This window comes from Sciurus carolinensis, chromosome 13 (assembly GCF_902686445.1).
Source record: "Sciurus carolinensis chromosome 13, mSciCar1.2, whole genome shotgun sequence".
NCBI classification, from domain to species: Eukaryota; Metazoa; Chordata; class Mammalia; order Rodentia; family Sciuridae; genus Sciurus; species Sciurus carolinensis.
The window spans coordinates 54305540-54317726 of NC_062225.1; the positions used below are offsets into that span (position 1 = coordinate 54305540).

Consider the following 12187-nt stretch of genomic DNA (forward strand, 5'->3'; position numbering starts at 1 on the left):
GGCCCTGGGATAGATCCCCTAGTGTTGTTTAAAACAAAACAAAAAAAAGCAGCGGGGTGGGGGTTGGGGACAAAAGTCTCAAAATCTTTGCAACTTTCAATTACATACACATGAAGCAGAATTCAAAAGAAAAGTTTAACTGAACTTCATCAAAATCCCAAACTTCTCTCCAAAAGACAGTGTTAAATAGCAAGAATGTGAAGCAATTATAAATCTTTTACATTACTGGTAGAAATGCAAAATTCTACCACAAATTGCTGTTAGATATGCACTTAGGAAATGAGTTTGACAGTTTGTTACAAAGAAATATGTATCATATGACCTAGCAGTCCCACTCCTCAGTAATTACTCCAAAGGAATGTATATGTGCATACACACAATATATAAATATTTTCAGGAACTTCAATCACAAATGCCAAAATTGGAAACAACTCAAATATGCAACTGGTGAATAAAATTAAGGTACATTCATATAATGGAATATACTGATAAATTCAACAACATATATGAATCTCAAGTGCATTATGCTAAAACTACATACTACATACCTTCAACTGTTTGACATTCTGGAAAAGGTAAAGCTCTATCAAACGAAAATAGGTCAATGAGTGACTACCAGGGACTAGGACATGAGGGAACTCTTTAGGTGATGGAAATGTTTTCTTATCTCCATTGTGGTGGTTTTATATAATTGCATGTATTTATCAAAATTCATACCATACACCTAAAACTGACATACCTCAAAAATGCAAATTTTATTATGTATTATACCTCAAAAAATCTGACCTTATGCTAATACTTCAAAAATCTGACTTTTTAGAAGAAAATTATTATAAGATTAGTCCTAAGCCTAAAACCACATGTTGACATTGACTTTTTGCTTTAATAGCATCAAGTTCTGAAAACTTAAAATCATGAAATCTTTTGTTGCAAAATGACTCACAGGGGTTTTTAAAATGGCGGACTAGAGGGTAGCTGCATTTCATGTTGCTCCAGGACTCAGGATTCAAGAAGAGGAGATATTGAGAGACTTGGGACCAACTCAAAGCCACCAGGTGAGTTTCTCCCATTGGGGAAGCGTCCCAGATGGGGTGGTAGTCCCGGAACACAGGGAACTTTGTGAAGTAGAGTTTCCCGGCAAGACACCCCTCCCCCAGCTGGAGCAGTGAACTCGGACAACTGGGAGCATCGTAGAGGAGGCCGCTCAGCACGACACTGCGACTCAGAGCAACCCATCAGGGCTCCAGGCGGCTGCACAAGGAGTAGCTGCGCAGGGAGCTGTTTCGACTCAGAGCCACCGCTCCTGAACACCAGGGGGCTTCCTGGAGGAGAAGGAAGAGCATGGCGGGTCACTTGGACTCGGAGTGACTGCACCAGGGCTACTGGGGGCAGCCCGAGAAGGAGGCACAGGGTGAGTTGTTTGGATTCAGAGCGACTGCTCCTGAACACCGGGGGGGCTGCCTGGAGGAGGAGGAGGAGCGCAGCGGGTCACTTGGACTTGGAGTGACTGCACCAGGGCCACAGGCGGTTGTTGGGAGGAGGAGGAGCGCAGTGAGTTGCTTGGACTCCTAGCGCCTGCACCGGAACACCAGGTGGCTGCCCGGAGGAAGAGGTGTGCGGCGGGTCGCTGGGACCGTAGCGACCATACGGGGCTCTGGGTGGCGGCTCAGAGGAGGGGCCACATGGCCAAGCGATTAGGTGCAGAGCAGGGTCCCAGGACCTAGGAGGCTTCTTGGTGGAAGAGTCGCACAGAGACAAGCTGAGGGGCAGAGCGAAGGTTCCAGGACTGCGGGCAACTTCTCTGAGGAGAGGCAGCCTAAGGAGATTCATCTGCAAAGGGTGAGGCTCCCAGGCCCAGGAGGTAGGTCCGGGTCCCTGGGAACGTTGCAGAGGAAGGCAGCCCAGCCCAGGCAGTAGTTGTGGTTTGAGGGGAACCTCTAGGAGGGGAACTAACCAGCGAGACATCCCCATCAGGTGAGTCTTCCCTGCCAGGTGAGGTTTTCCCATGAGGATGGTAAAACCAGAGACACAGGCCCAAACAGGCCTTGCCTCAGCCCACAGCCTAGTTCTCCTTTGGATGACCATTGGTCAACAAGTGGAGGCACCTCTGCCCACTAGCAGGGAATATACCCCACCTGAAGGCCATCACCCCTAGAGAGGCAGCTTCCTTGTGGAGCACCACATTATCAACTTCCTCTAAGACTTCAGGCTACTGAAGGCTAGAAGGGGATATACTAGAAATTATCAGGGACATTATATGTCAATAGAGGAAATCTGCAATACCTCAGCAGTCCACTGATACCTGAACAATATGAGAAAACAAGGGAAGAAAATGCCCCAAACAAATCTAGATGTTACATCAATAAAATCCAATGACAGCATGGCAGAAGAAACGACAAAGGGAGTTCAGAATGTACATAATTAAAATGATCAGAGAAGCAAACAAGGAGATGAAAGAGCAAATGCAGGCATTGAATGATGAGATGAAAGAGCAAATGCAGGCATTGAATGATCGCACCAATTGACAGTGAAAAGAGCAAATACAGGAAGCAAAAGATCATTTCAATAAAGAGTTAGAGATATTGAAAAAAAAAAACAGAAATCCTTGAAATGAAGGAAACAATAAACCAAATTAAGAACTCCATAGAAAGCATAACCAATAGGATAGAACACCTGGAAGACAGAACCTCAGATACCAAATACAAAATATTTAACCTTGAAAACAAAGTTGATCAAACAGAGAAGATGGTAAGAAAGCATGAACAGAATCTCCAAGAACTATGGGATATCATGAAAAGGCCAAATTTGAGATTTATTGGGACTGAGGAAGGCTTAGAGAAACAAACCAAAGGAATGAACAATCTATTCAATGAAATAATATCAGAAAATTTCCCAAATCTGAAGAATGAAATGGAAAATCAACTACAAGAGGCTTATAGGACTCCAAATACACAAAATTACAACAGACCCACACCAAGGCACATTATCATGAAAATACCTAACATACAAAATAAAGACAGAATTTTGAAGGCTGCGAGAGAAAAGAACCAAATTACATTCAGTGGGAAACCAATACAGATATCAGCAGATTTTTCAACCAGACCCTAAAAGCTAGAAGGGCCTGGAACAACATTTTTCAAGCCTTGAAAAAAACGGATGTCAACCAAGAATCTTATACCCAGAAAAACTTACCTTTAAATTTGACAATGAAATAAAATCCTTCCATGATAAACAAAAGCTAAAAGAATTTACAAAAAGAAAGCCAGCATTACAGAACATTCTCAGCAAAATATTCCATGAGGAAGAGATGAAAAACAAAGAAGCAAATCAGCAAAGGGAGGAATTGTCCTAAAGGAATTGTCAAATAAAGGAGGAACCAAGTTGTGTCAAAATAAATAAATAAATAAAATTTTAAAAATATGAACCAAATGACCGGGAATACAAATCATATCTCAATAATAATGAGTTAATGGCCTGAACTCATCAATCAAAAGACATAGACTGGCAGATTGGATAAAAAAGAAAGATCCAACAATATGTTGCCTGCAAGAGACTCACCTCATAGAAAAAGATACCCATAGACTAAAGGTGAAAGGATGGGGAAAAACATACCATGCACATGGACTCAGCAAAAAAGCTGGAGTATCCATCCTCATTTCAGATAATGTGGACTTCAAGCCAAAGTTAGTCAGAAGGGATAAAGAAGGATATTTCATACTGCTTAAGGGAACCATAAATCAGCAACACATAACAATCATAAACATCTATGCCCCAAATAGTGGCTCATCCATGTATGTCAAACAAATCCTTCTCAATTTCAAAAACCAAATAGACCATAACACAATAATACTAGGTGATTTTAACACACCTCTCTCACCACTGGACAGATCTTCCAAACAAAAATTGAACAAAGAAACCATAGATCTCAATAACACAATCAATAATTTAGACTTAATGGACATTTATAGAATATACCATCCAACAAAGAGCGAATACACTTTCTTCTCAGCAGCACATGGATCCTTCTCTAAAATAGATCATATATTATGCCACAAAGCTAATGTTAGCAAATACAAGAAGACAGAGACACTACCTTGTATTCTATCAGATCATAATGGATTGATTTAGAAATAAATGAAAGAGTAAAAAACAGAAACTTCTCCAACACCTGGAGATTAAACAATATGCTATTATGTGTTGAATGGATAACAGAAGATATTAGGAAGGAAATTAAAAAATTCTTAGAGGTAAATGAGAACAAAGAAACATCGTATCGAAATCTCTGGGACACCATGAAAGCAGCACTTAGAGGAAAATTTCATGGAGCGCATTCAAAAAAAGAAGAAAAAAATCAACAAATAAACGACCTAACACTACAGCTCAAAGCCCTAGAAAAGAAGAACAGACCAACACCAAAAGTAGTAGAAGACAGGAAATAGTTAAACTCAGAGCTGAAATCAACGAAATTGAAACAAAAGAAACAATACAAAAAATTGACAAAATAAATAGTTGGTTCTTCGAAAAAATAAAATGGATAAACCTTTAGTCACACTAACAAAGAGAGGATGAGAGAAAAACCCAAATCACTAAAATTCGGAACGAACAAGGAAATAACACAACAGACACAAGTGAAATACAAAACAAAATAGAAAATTTCAAAGACATCAACAGGTTTCTAGACACATATGAATTGCCTAAACTGAACGAGGAGGACATACACAATTTAAATAGACCAATTTCAAGTAATGAAATAGAAGAAGTCATCAAAAGCCTACCAACAAAGAAAAGTCCAGGACCAGATGGGTTCTCAGCCGAGATCTACAAAACCTTTAAACAAACAGCTCATTCCAACACTTCTCAAAGTATTCCATAAAATAGAAGAGGAGGGAACCCTCCCAAACTCATTCTATGAAGCCAATATTACCCTGATACATAAACCAGACAGAGACACATCGAGGAAAGAAAATTTCAAACCAATATCCTTAATGAACATCGACACAAAAATTCTCAACAAAATTTTAGCAAATCGCATACAAAAACATATTAAAAAGATAGTGCACCATGATCAAGTGGGTTTCATCCCAGGGATGCAAGGTTGGTTCAACATTTGGAAATCAATAAATGTAATTCACCGTATCAACAGACTTAAAGTCAAGAATCACATGATTATTTCGATTGATGCAGAAAAAGCATTGGATAAAATACAGCACCCCTTCATGCTCAAAACACTAGAAAAAATAGGGATAGTGGGAACGTTCCTTAACATTGTAAAGGCCATCTATGCTAAGCCCATGGCTAATATCATTCTAAATGGTGAAAAACTGAAAGCATTCCCCCTAAAAACTGGAACAAAGCAGGGATGCCCTCTTTCACCACTTCTATTCAATATCGTCCTTGAAACTCTAGCCAGAGCAATTAGACAGACCAAAGAAATTAAAGGTATACTAATAAGAAAAGAAGAACTCAAACTATCCCTATTTGCTGATGATATGAGTATATACTTAGAGGAACCAGGAAATTCCACCAGAAAACTCTTAGAACTCATAAGTGAATTCAGTAAAGTAGCGGGATATAAGATAAATGCACATAAATCTAATGCATTTTTATACATGAGTGATGAATCTTCAGAAAGAGAAGTTAGGAAAATTACCCCATTCACAACAGCCTCAAAAAGAACAAAATACTTGGGAATCAATCTCACAAAAGAGGTGAAAGACCTCTACAATGAGAACTACAGAACACTAAAGAAAGAAATTAAAGAAAACCTTAGAAGATGGAACAATCTCCCATGTTCTTGGATAGGCAATATTAATATTGTCAAAATGGCCATACTACCAAAAGTGCTATACAGATTCAATGCAATTCCAATTAAAATCCCAATGATGTACCTTACAGAAATAGAGGAAGCAATTATGAAATTCATCTGGAAGAATAAGAAACCCAGAATAGCTAAAGCAATCCTTAGCAGAAAGAACGAAGCAGGGGGTATTGCAATACCAGATCTTCAACTCTACTACAAAGCAATAGTAACAAAAACGGCATGATATTGGTACCAAAATAGACAGGTAGATCAATGGTACAGAATAGAGGACACGGACACAAACCCAAATAAATATAATTTTCTCATACTAGACAAAGGTGCCAAAAATATGCAATGGAGAAAAGATAGCCTCTTCAACAAATGGTGCTGGGAAAATTGGAAATCCATATGCAACAGAATGAAACTAAACCCATATCTCTCACCGTGCACGAAACTAAACTCAAAATGGATTAAGGACCTCGGAATCAGACCAGAGAACCTTCATCTTATAGAAGAAAAAGTAGGTCCAGATCTTCAACATGTTGGCTTAGGACCAGACTTCCTCAACGGGATTCCCATAGCCCAAGAAATAAAAGTAAGAATTAATAACTGGGATAGATTCAAACTAAAAAGCTTTCTCTCAGTAAAGGAAACTATCAGCAATGCAAAGAAAGAGCCTACAGAGTGGGAGAAAATCTTTTCCAATCATACTTCAGATAGAGCACTAATCTCCAGAATCTATAAAGAACTCAAAAAACTCTACACCAAGAATGCAAATAACCCAATTGACAAATGGTCTAAGGAAATGAACAGACACTTCACAGAAGAAGACCTACAAACAATCAACAAACATATGGAAAAATGTTCACCATCTTTGGTAATAAGAGAAATGCAAATCAAAACCACCCTAAGATTCCATCTCACCCCAATTAAAATGGTGATTATCAAGAACACTAGCAACAATAGGTGTTGGCAAGGATGTGGGGAGAAAGGTACACTCATACAATGCTGGTGGGTTGCAAATTAGTGCAGCCACTCTGGAAAGCTGTATGGAGATTCCTCAGAAAGCTTGGAATGGAACCACCATTTGACCCAGCTATCCCATTCCTTGGCCTATACCCAAAGAACTTAAAATCAGCATACTACAGAGATTCAGCCACATCAATGTTCATAGCTGCTCAATTCACAATAGCCAGATTGTTGAACCAACCTAGATGCCCTTCAATTGATGAATGGATAAAGAAACTGTAGTATATATATACAATGGAATATTACTTAGCCATAAAGAATGATAAAATTATGGCATTTGCAGGCAAATGGATGAAATTGGAGAATATCATGCTAAGTGAGATAAGCCAATCTCAAAAAACCAAAGGACGAATGATCTCACTGATAAGTGGATGATGACACATAATGGGGGGTAGGAGGGTTTAGTGTTAGGGTTAGAGTTAGGGTTAGGGAGGGGGGCAAGAATGGAGGAAGGAAGGACTGTATAGAGGGAAAAGAGGGGTGGGAGGGGTGGGAGGAAGGGAAAAAATAACAGAATGAATCAAACAACATTACCCTATGTAAATTTATGATTACCCAAATGGTATGCCTTTACTCCGTGTACAGAGAAACAACATGTATCCCATTTGTTTACAATAAAAAAAAATGACTCACAGCTCCCTTGGTATTTTGCCAGATGAGTATAAGCTTATCGAGGAATATTAAAATTCCAGAACTCTTTCAATTGAATTCATATAACATCATTTCGTTTTCTTAAATTAGTGAGGTTCTCTTTACTCTAGGAAAGTAAATTACAAATCCAAATTTAATTTCAGAAACTGAAAAAGAATTTTGTCATTCTCAGTTTTTTTCTTTAGAAGCACTTCCAACATGCATTGGAAAGTTCACACTACACATATGATTCTATGAATCCAGTATCCTTTGAGGCTGTAATTTAACCTGAATGGCCAATAGTTTTATAACATCATCAATAACTGATGCTGCAAGACCATGAATAGAAAGATTTACATCTTTCATATAGCTAAACATCCCCCACACTGATCATCAATAAATTCCTCCAGGTAAAACCATATAAGGAGGATTTTGTTCCCTCTCAAAAATAGTAAACATCTCCCCAAGGATTAAGCCAGGGATTTAAGCATTGTCCTTTGGAATATCAGAAAAAAATATGCATAAAGAAGAATTTACATTTTGCACCCATTTTTAATAAACATTTGCAAAAGACAATAATTTAAAACCTTGATTCTAATACACTGGAGTTTTATATCAGCAGATGAGACTTCTTGTAGAAATACTGGCTGTGTCTTAGCACTAATGAATGCCATGTGCCAAAACAGACAACAATATTTGCTTTACTAAAGCTGCAAAACCAAGTCTTGTCAAGCACCTCAGGTGCTCCACCAGTGGACACAGTATGAAATTTTGCAAAGCAAAATCCCTTTTTAATATTGCAATGATATCAGTTTCCAACTTTCCCCCAAAAAAGGGGTTCACAGCAAAAGTATTCTTTAATGATGTCAACACGCAAATAAAATGAAAATCAGATACTAGCTGCGCTAAGCAGCATTGGTATTTTTATCCTGTTGAAAGTTGCAGGAAAGTCACTGCTGATTCATCTATGAATTCTAGCCAAATGTAAAAAAAAAAAAATGTCCACAGCTCTAATGCAAATGATGTAATCTGACAGAGGCACTGCTTCAATTTTCTTTCTCTGATCTAAAACAAACTAGCTCAATAATGTTCAAGATTCTCAGTTTCACCAAAGTATCTTCAATTATATGTTGCTTCTGTGGCTGGGTAGTAAAATAATCAAATAAATACGATGCCTTAACATGAAGCTTTGTTTACCTAATCCAGATTCCAACATTTTCCATTTAAGCTTTCCTCTAATTAAAGAACCATATTTTTCCAATGGCTAGTAAGAACTGACAGAACTTCACATACACAGGTGGGAATAAATACAAAACAAGAGAAACAAAAGGTATAACAACTTTTTTTTACCCATATTCAAGTTAAATTATGTTGAATTCATTGGTCTATAATCATAACAGGGCATAGCTTCTTTCTTTCTTACCAGGCTTTTTTTTTTTTTTTTTTTTTTTTTTTTTTGTGGTGCTGGGGATCGAACCCAGGGCCTTGTGCTTGCAAGGCAAGCACTTTACCAACTGAGCTATCTCCCCAGCCCCTCTTACCAGGCATTTAATTCAGATATCTATCATAATATAGTGACAATGATAATTATATATTATCTGAATAGGTACAACAGCATCCCACACCACTCCATTCTCATTGGCAGGATATACCTTAACATATTTTGACAAATACAAAAATTTTTGTAATCCCTAGTATTACAAAAAAAAAAAAGAAAAAGAAAAAAGAAAAGAAAAGAAAAAACGCTAGGAGTGCAGCCACTCTGGAAAGCAGTGTGGAGATTCCTTAGAAAACTTGGAATGGAAACACCCTTTGACCCAGCTATCCCACTCCTTGGCCTATACCCAAAGGACTTAAAATCAGCATATTACAGAGATACAGCCACATCAATGTTCATAGCTGCTCAGTTCACAATAGCCAGATTGTGGAACCAACCTAGATGTCCTTCAATTGATGAATGGATAAAGAAAATGTGGTATATATATACAATGGAATATTACTCAGCCATAAAGAACGATAAAATTATGGCATTTGCAGGCAAATGGATGAAACTGGAGAATATTATGCTAAGTGAGATAAGCCAATCTCAAAAAACCAAAGGAAGAATGATATCGCTAATAAGTGGATGATGACACATAATGGGGGGTGGGAAGGGTTAGTGTTGGGGTTGGAGTTGGGTTTAGGGAGGGGGCAGGAATGGAGGAAGGAAGGACTGTATAGATGGAGGGGAAGGGCTGGAGGGGAGGGGGGGAAGGGAAAAAATGGCAGAATGAATCAAACAACATTACCCTATGTAGATTTATGATTACACAAATGGTATGCCTTTACGCCATGTACAGACAGAGAAACAACATGTATCCCATTTGTTTACAATTTTATAATAAAAAAAAAATTAAAAAAAAAAAAAAAAGAAAATTTGAAGGAATAGTACAAAGAAAAAAAAAAAAAAAACGCTAGGAAGCAGAATCACTTCCATTTGGTGTTCCTAATAAAGTACTAGGCGAGAAAGGAAGACTAAAGAAATTAGCAGAGAAAGAACACGGAGATCCTTACACACCGTATTAAGGAACTTGAACTGTATCCTATACATGATGGGCAGTGATGTGTTAAGTAAGCAAAGGACACAGTCATGCTGCACTCTGGACAGATTTCTCATGGCTTTGAAAGCCATGAGGAAGACCAAGAATAGCTAACATGGACTGAGCACTCACCATGCAGCAGCAGTGTGCTGTTGAGCACTTCAGCTGTCCTAACTTATCCCCCTACTACCACAACTCTAAGGGTCATACATTATTTTACATAAAATAAACTTTACTTTTTGAGTCAGTTTTTGAGTACTTGCCCACATCACAAGAGAAGGGATTCAAAACAATTCTGATCCATGAACCTTAGGCCTTTAACCTAAGAAATAGCAGAGACTAAAGGCTGATAAATTCATTAGGAAACTTATCCCATACAAGAGACATTTAGGGCAACGTTAGCTGGGATGGAGAAGAGGGAACAGATTCCAGAAATATTTACAAGTTTTAAAAATTATCAAAATCACATGATTTGGTCTTAAAAAGGAATGAAATTCTGGCACTTTCAACATGATGAACCATGAAAACATTATGCTAAGTAAGCCAGTCACAAAAGGACAAACATCACATGATTCTGTTTATAAGGAACCTAGAATAGTCAAATTCATACAGATGAAAAATAAACAGAAGTTATATGAAGCTGAATCAAAAGTTGTCAGGAATATATTTCATGAAACAGTAAGAATATTAAGACTGCATAGATCCTTAAGATAGCTGGGAATCTACAGCACAGGAAAAGTAAACAAGTACTACTAATTACAACTTGCTTTAAGCTACTTACAACAAAGTAAAACCACTCATAAATTTTTTCAAAATTAGATCAGCATAAATTTTCCCATATTGCTAAATATTTAAAGGTATTCTATAATAAATAAGGAAGCATTTTATGAGGTAAATACTGTTGTATATTTGGATTTCATGTTTTGGATATAGACCTACTTTAAAACTAACAGACAAGTGATATGAAAAGTTACCCAATATATAACAATCATAAAGCACAATAGCACTAATCTGAAACTTTCTATGATAGCAGAAGCTTTAAGTTCTCTACATATATCAGCTTTGATAATTCTAAAAATTATGAGATTGGTATTATGCCTGGTTTACAGACTATGACTGAATTTCAGAGAGTAACATCACATAGTGCTTATAAACAGTGAATCTGGAATTTGAACTTTTTGCAGCTTCAAAGCATCAGGACCCCCTAAATAATTCTTGATTAATACACAGTAACTAATCTATTTTCCTCTATCAGAAAAAGTACATGATGATATCTAATGCCTAAAAACAGAATACATTCTTGACTCATCACACCAAAAATCTGCAAAATTCAAACAGAATCTCAGAAAATAAAATGCCTCCAAAATTACTAAGTGATGAAAACACACATATTTTACATTTACAGCTATTTTTTACCTCCAAATCAAATGCTTCATAATTACTAGATTAGCTAAAATTCAACTCCAAAATTTCATGTTTCATGTGGGAAACGTCATGAAAAAATACTAAAAATAAACCACGTTTAATACTTCATATCAAAACTAAAAATAAATCTGCTAAAAGATTCTAAACAGGTTTCATCAAACATCAGAAATATTCTACAAAGGGTCAAATATTTTCTGATAGTCATCAGTCACATGAAACTCCCAAAAGAGTTTGACACACTCTCTTCATGGTCCTTCGCTATACCCTATCTTTCCCCTACCTAGAAAACTTAAAATATTCTGAAAAATAAAATGTTCAGATGGCAGTCACTACAGCTTTGTACAATGGTTCTAGAGGATGATAAAACTATTAACTAGAGCATAAAACTTTGTCACATGATACTAAAATAATAAATGGAATTAGCAATAATTCCATTGTGGAGTTTGCATTTTTTAAAAATGCAATGTTGTTTCTAAGTTTTATAATCCAAAATTCTCCATGAATGTTTTTTTTACCACTATGAATTTCTTGGAAGTGAATAACTCACACCAATTTTCACATGGAAAGTTAATTAGAAACTTTAATAATTTGAATTCCAAAAAAAAATTAAGTAAAACTAGTATTTCAACAGGCAGAAAGAAACAAAATTACTAGTAAGATAATTCCTTGTGCAGGGAAATTTTTCATATGCAAGCTCAAGAAAATTAGGTAAAATAGGAAAAAA

At 36.9% G+C, this 12187-nt stretch overlaps 1 protein-coding gene across 2 annotated transcripts in view; it reads right to left on the reverse strand.

Moving 5' to 3' along the window:
• The window catches only part of Gtf2a1l (general transcription factor IIA subunit 1 like), a 78313-nt gene that overhangs the window by 24788 nt on the left and 41338 nt on the right, over nt 1-12187 (reverse strand). The window lies entirely within an intron of this gene.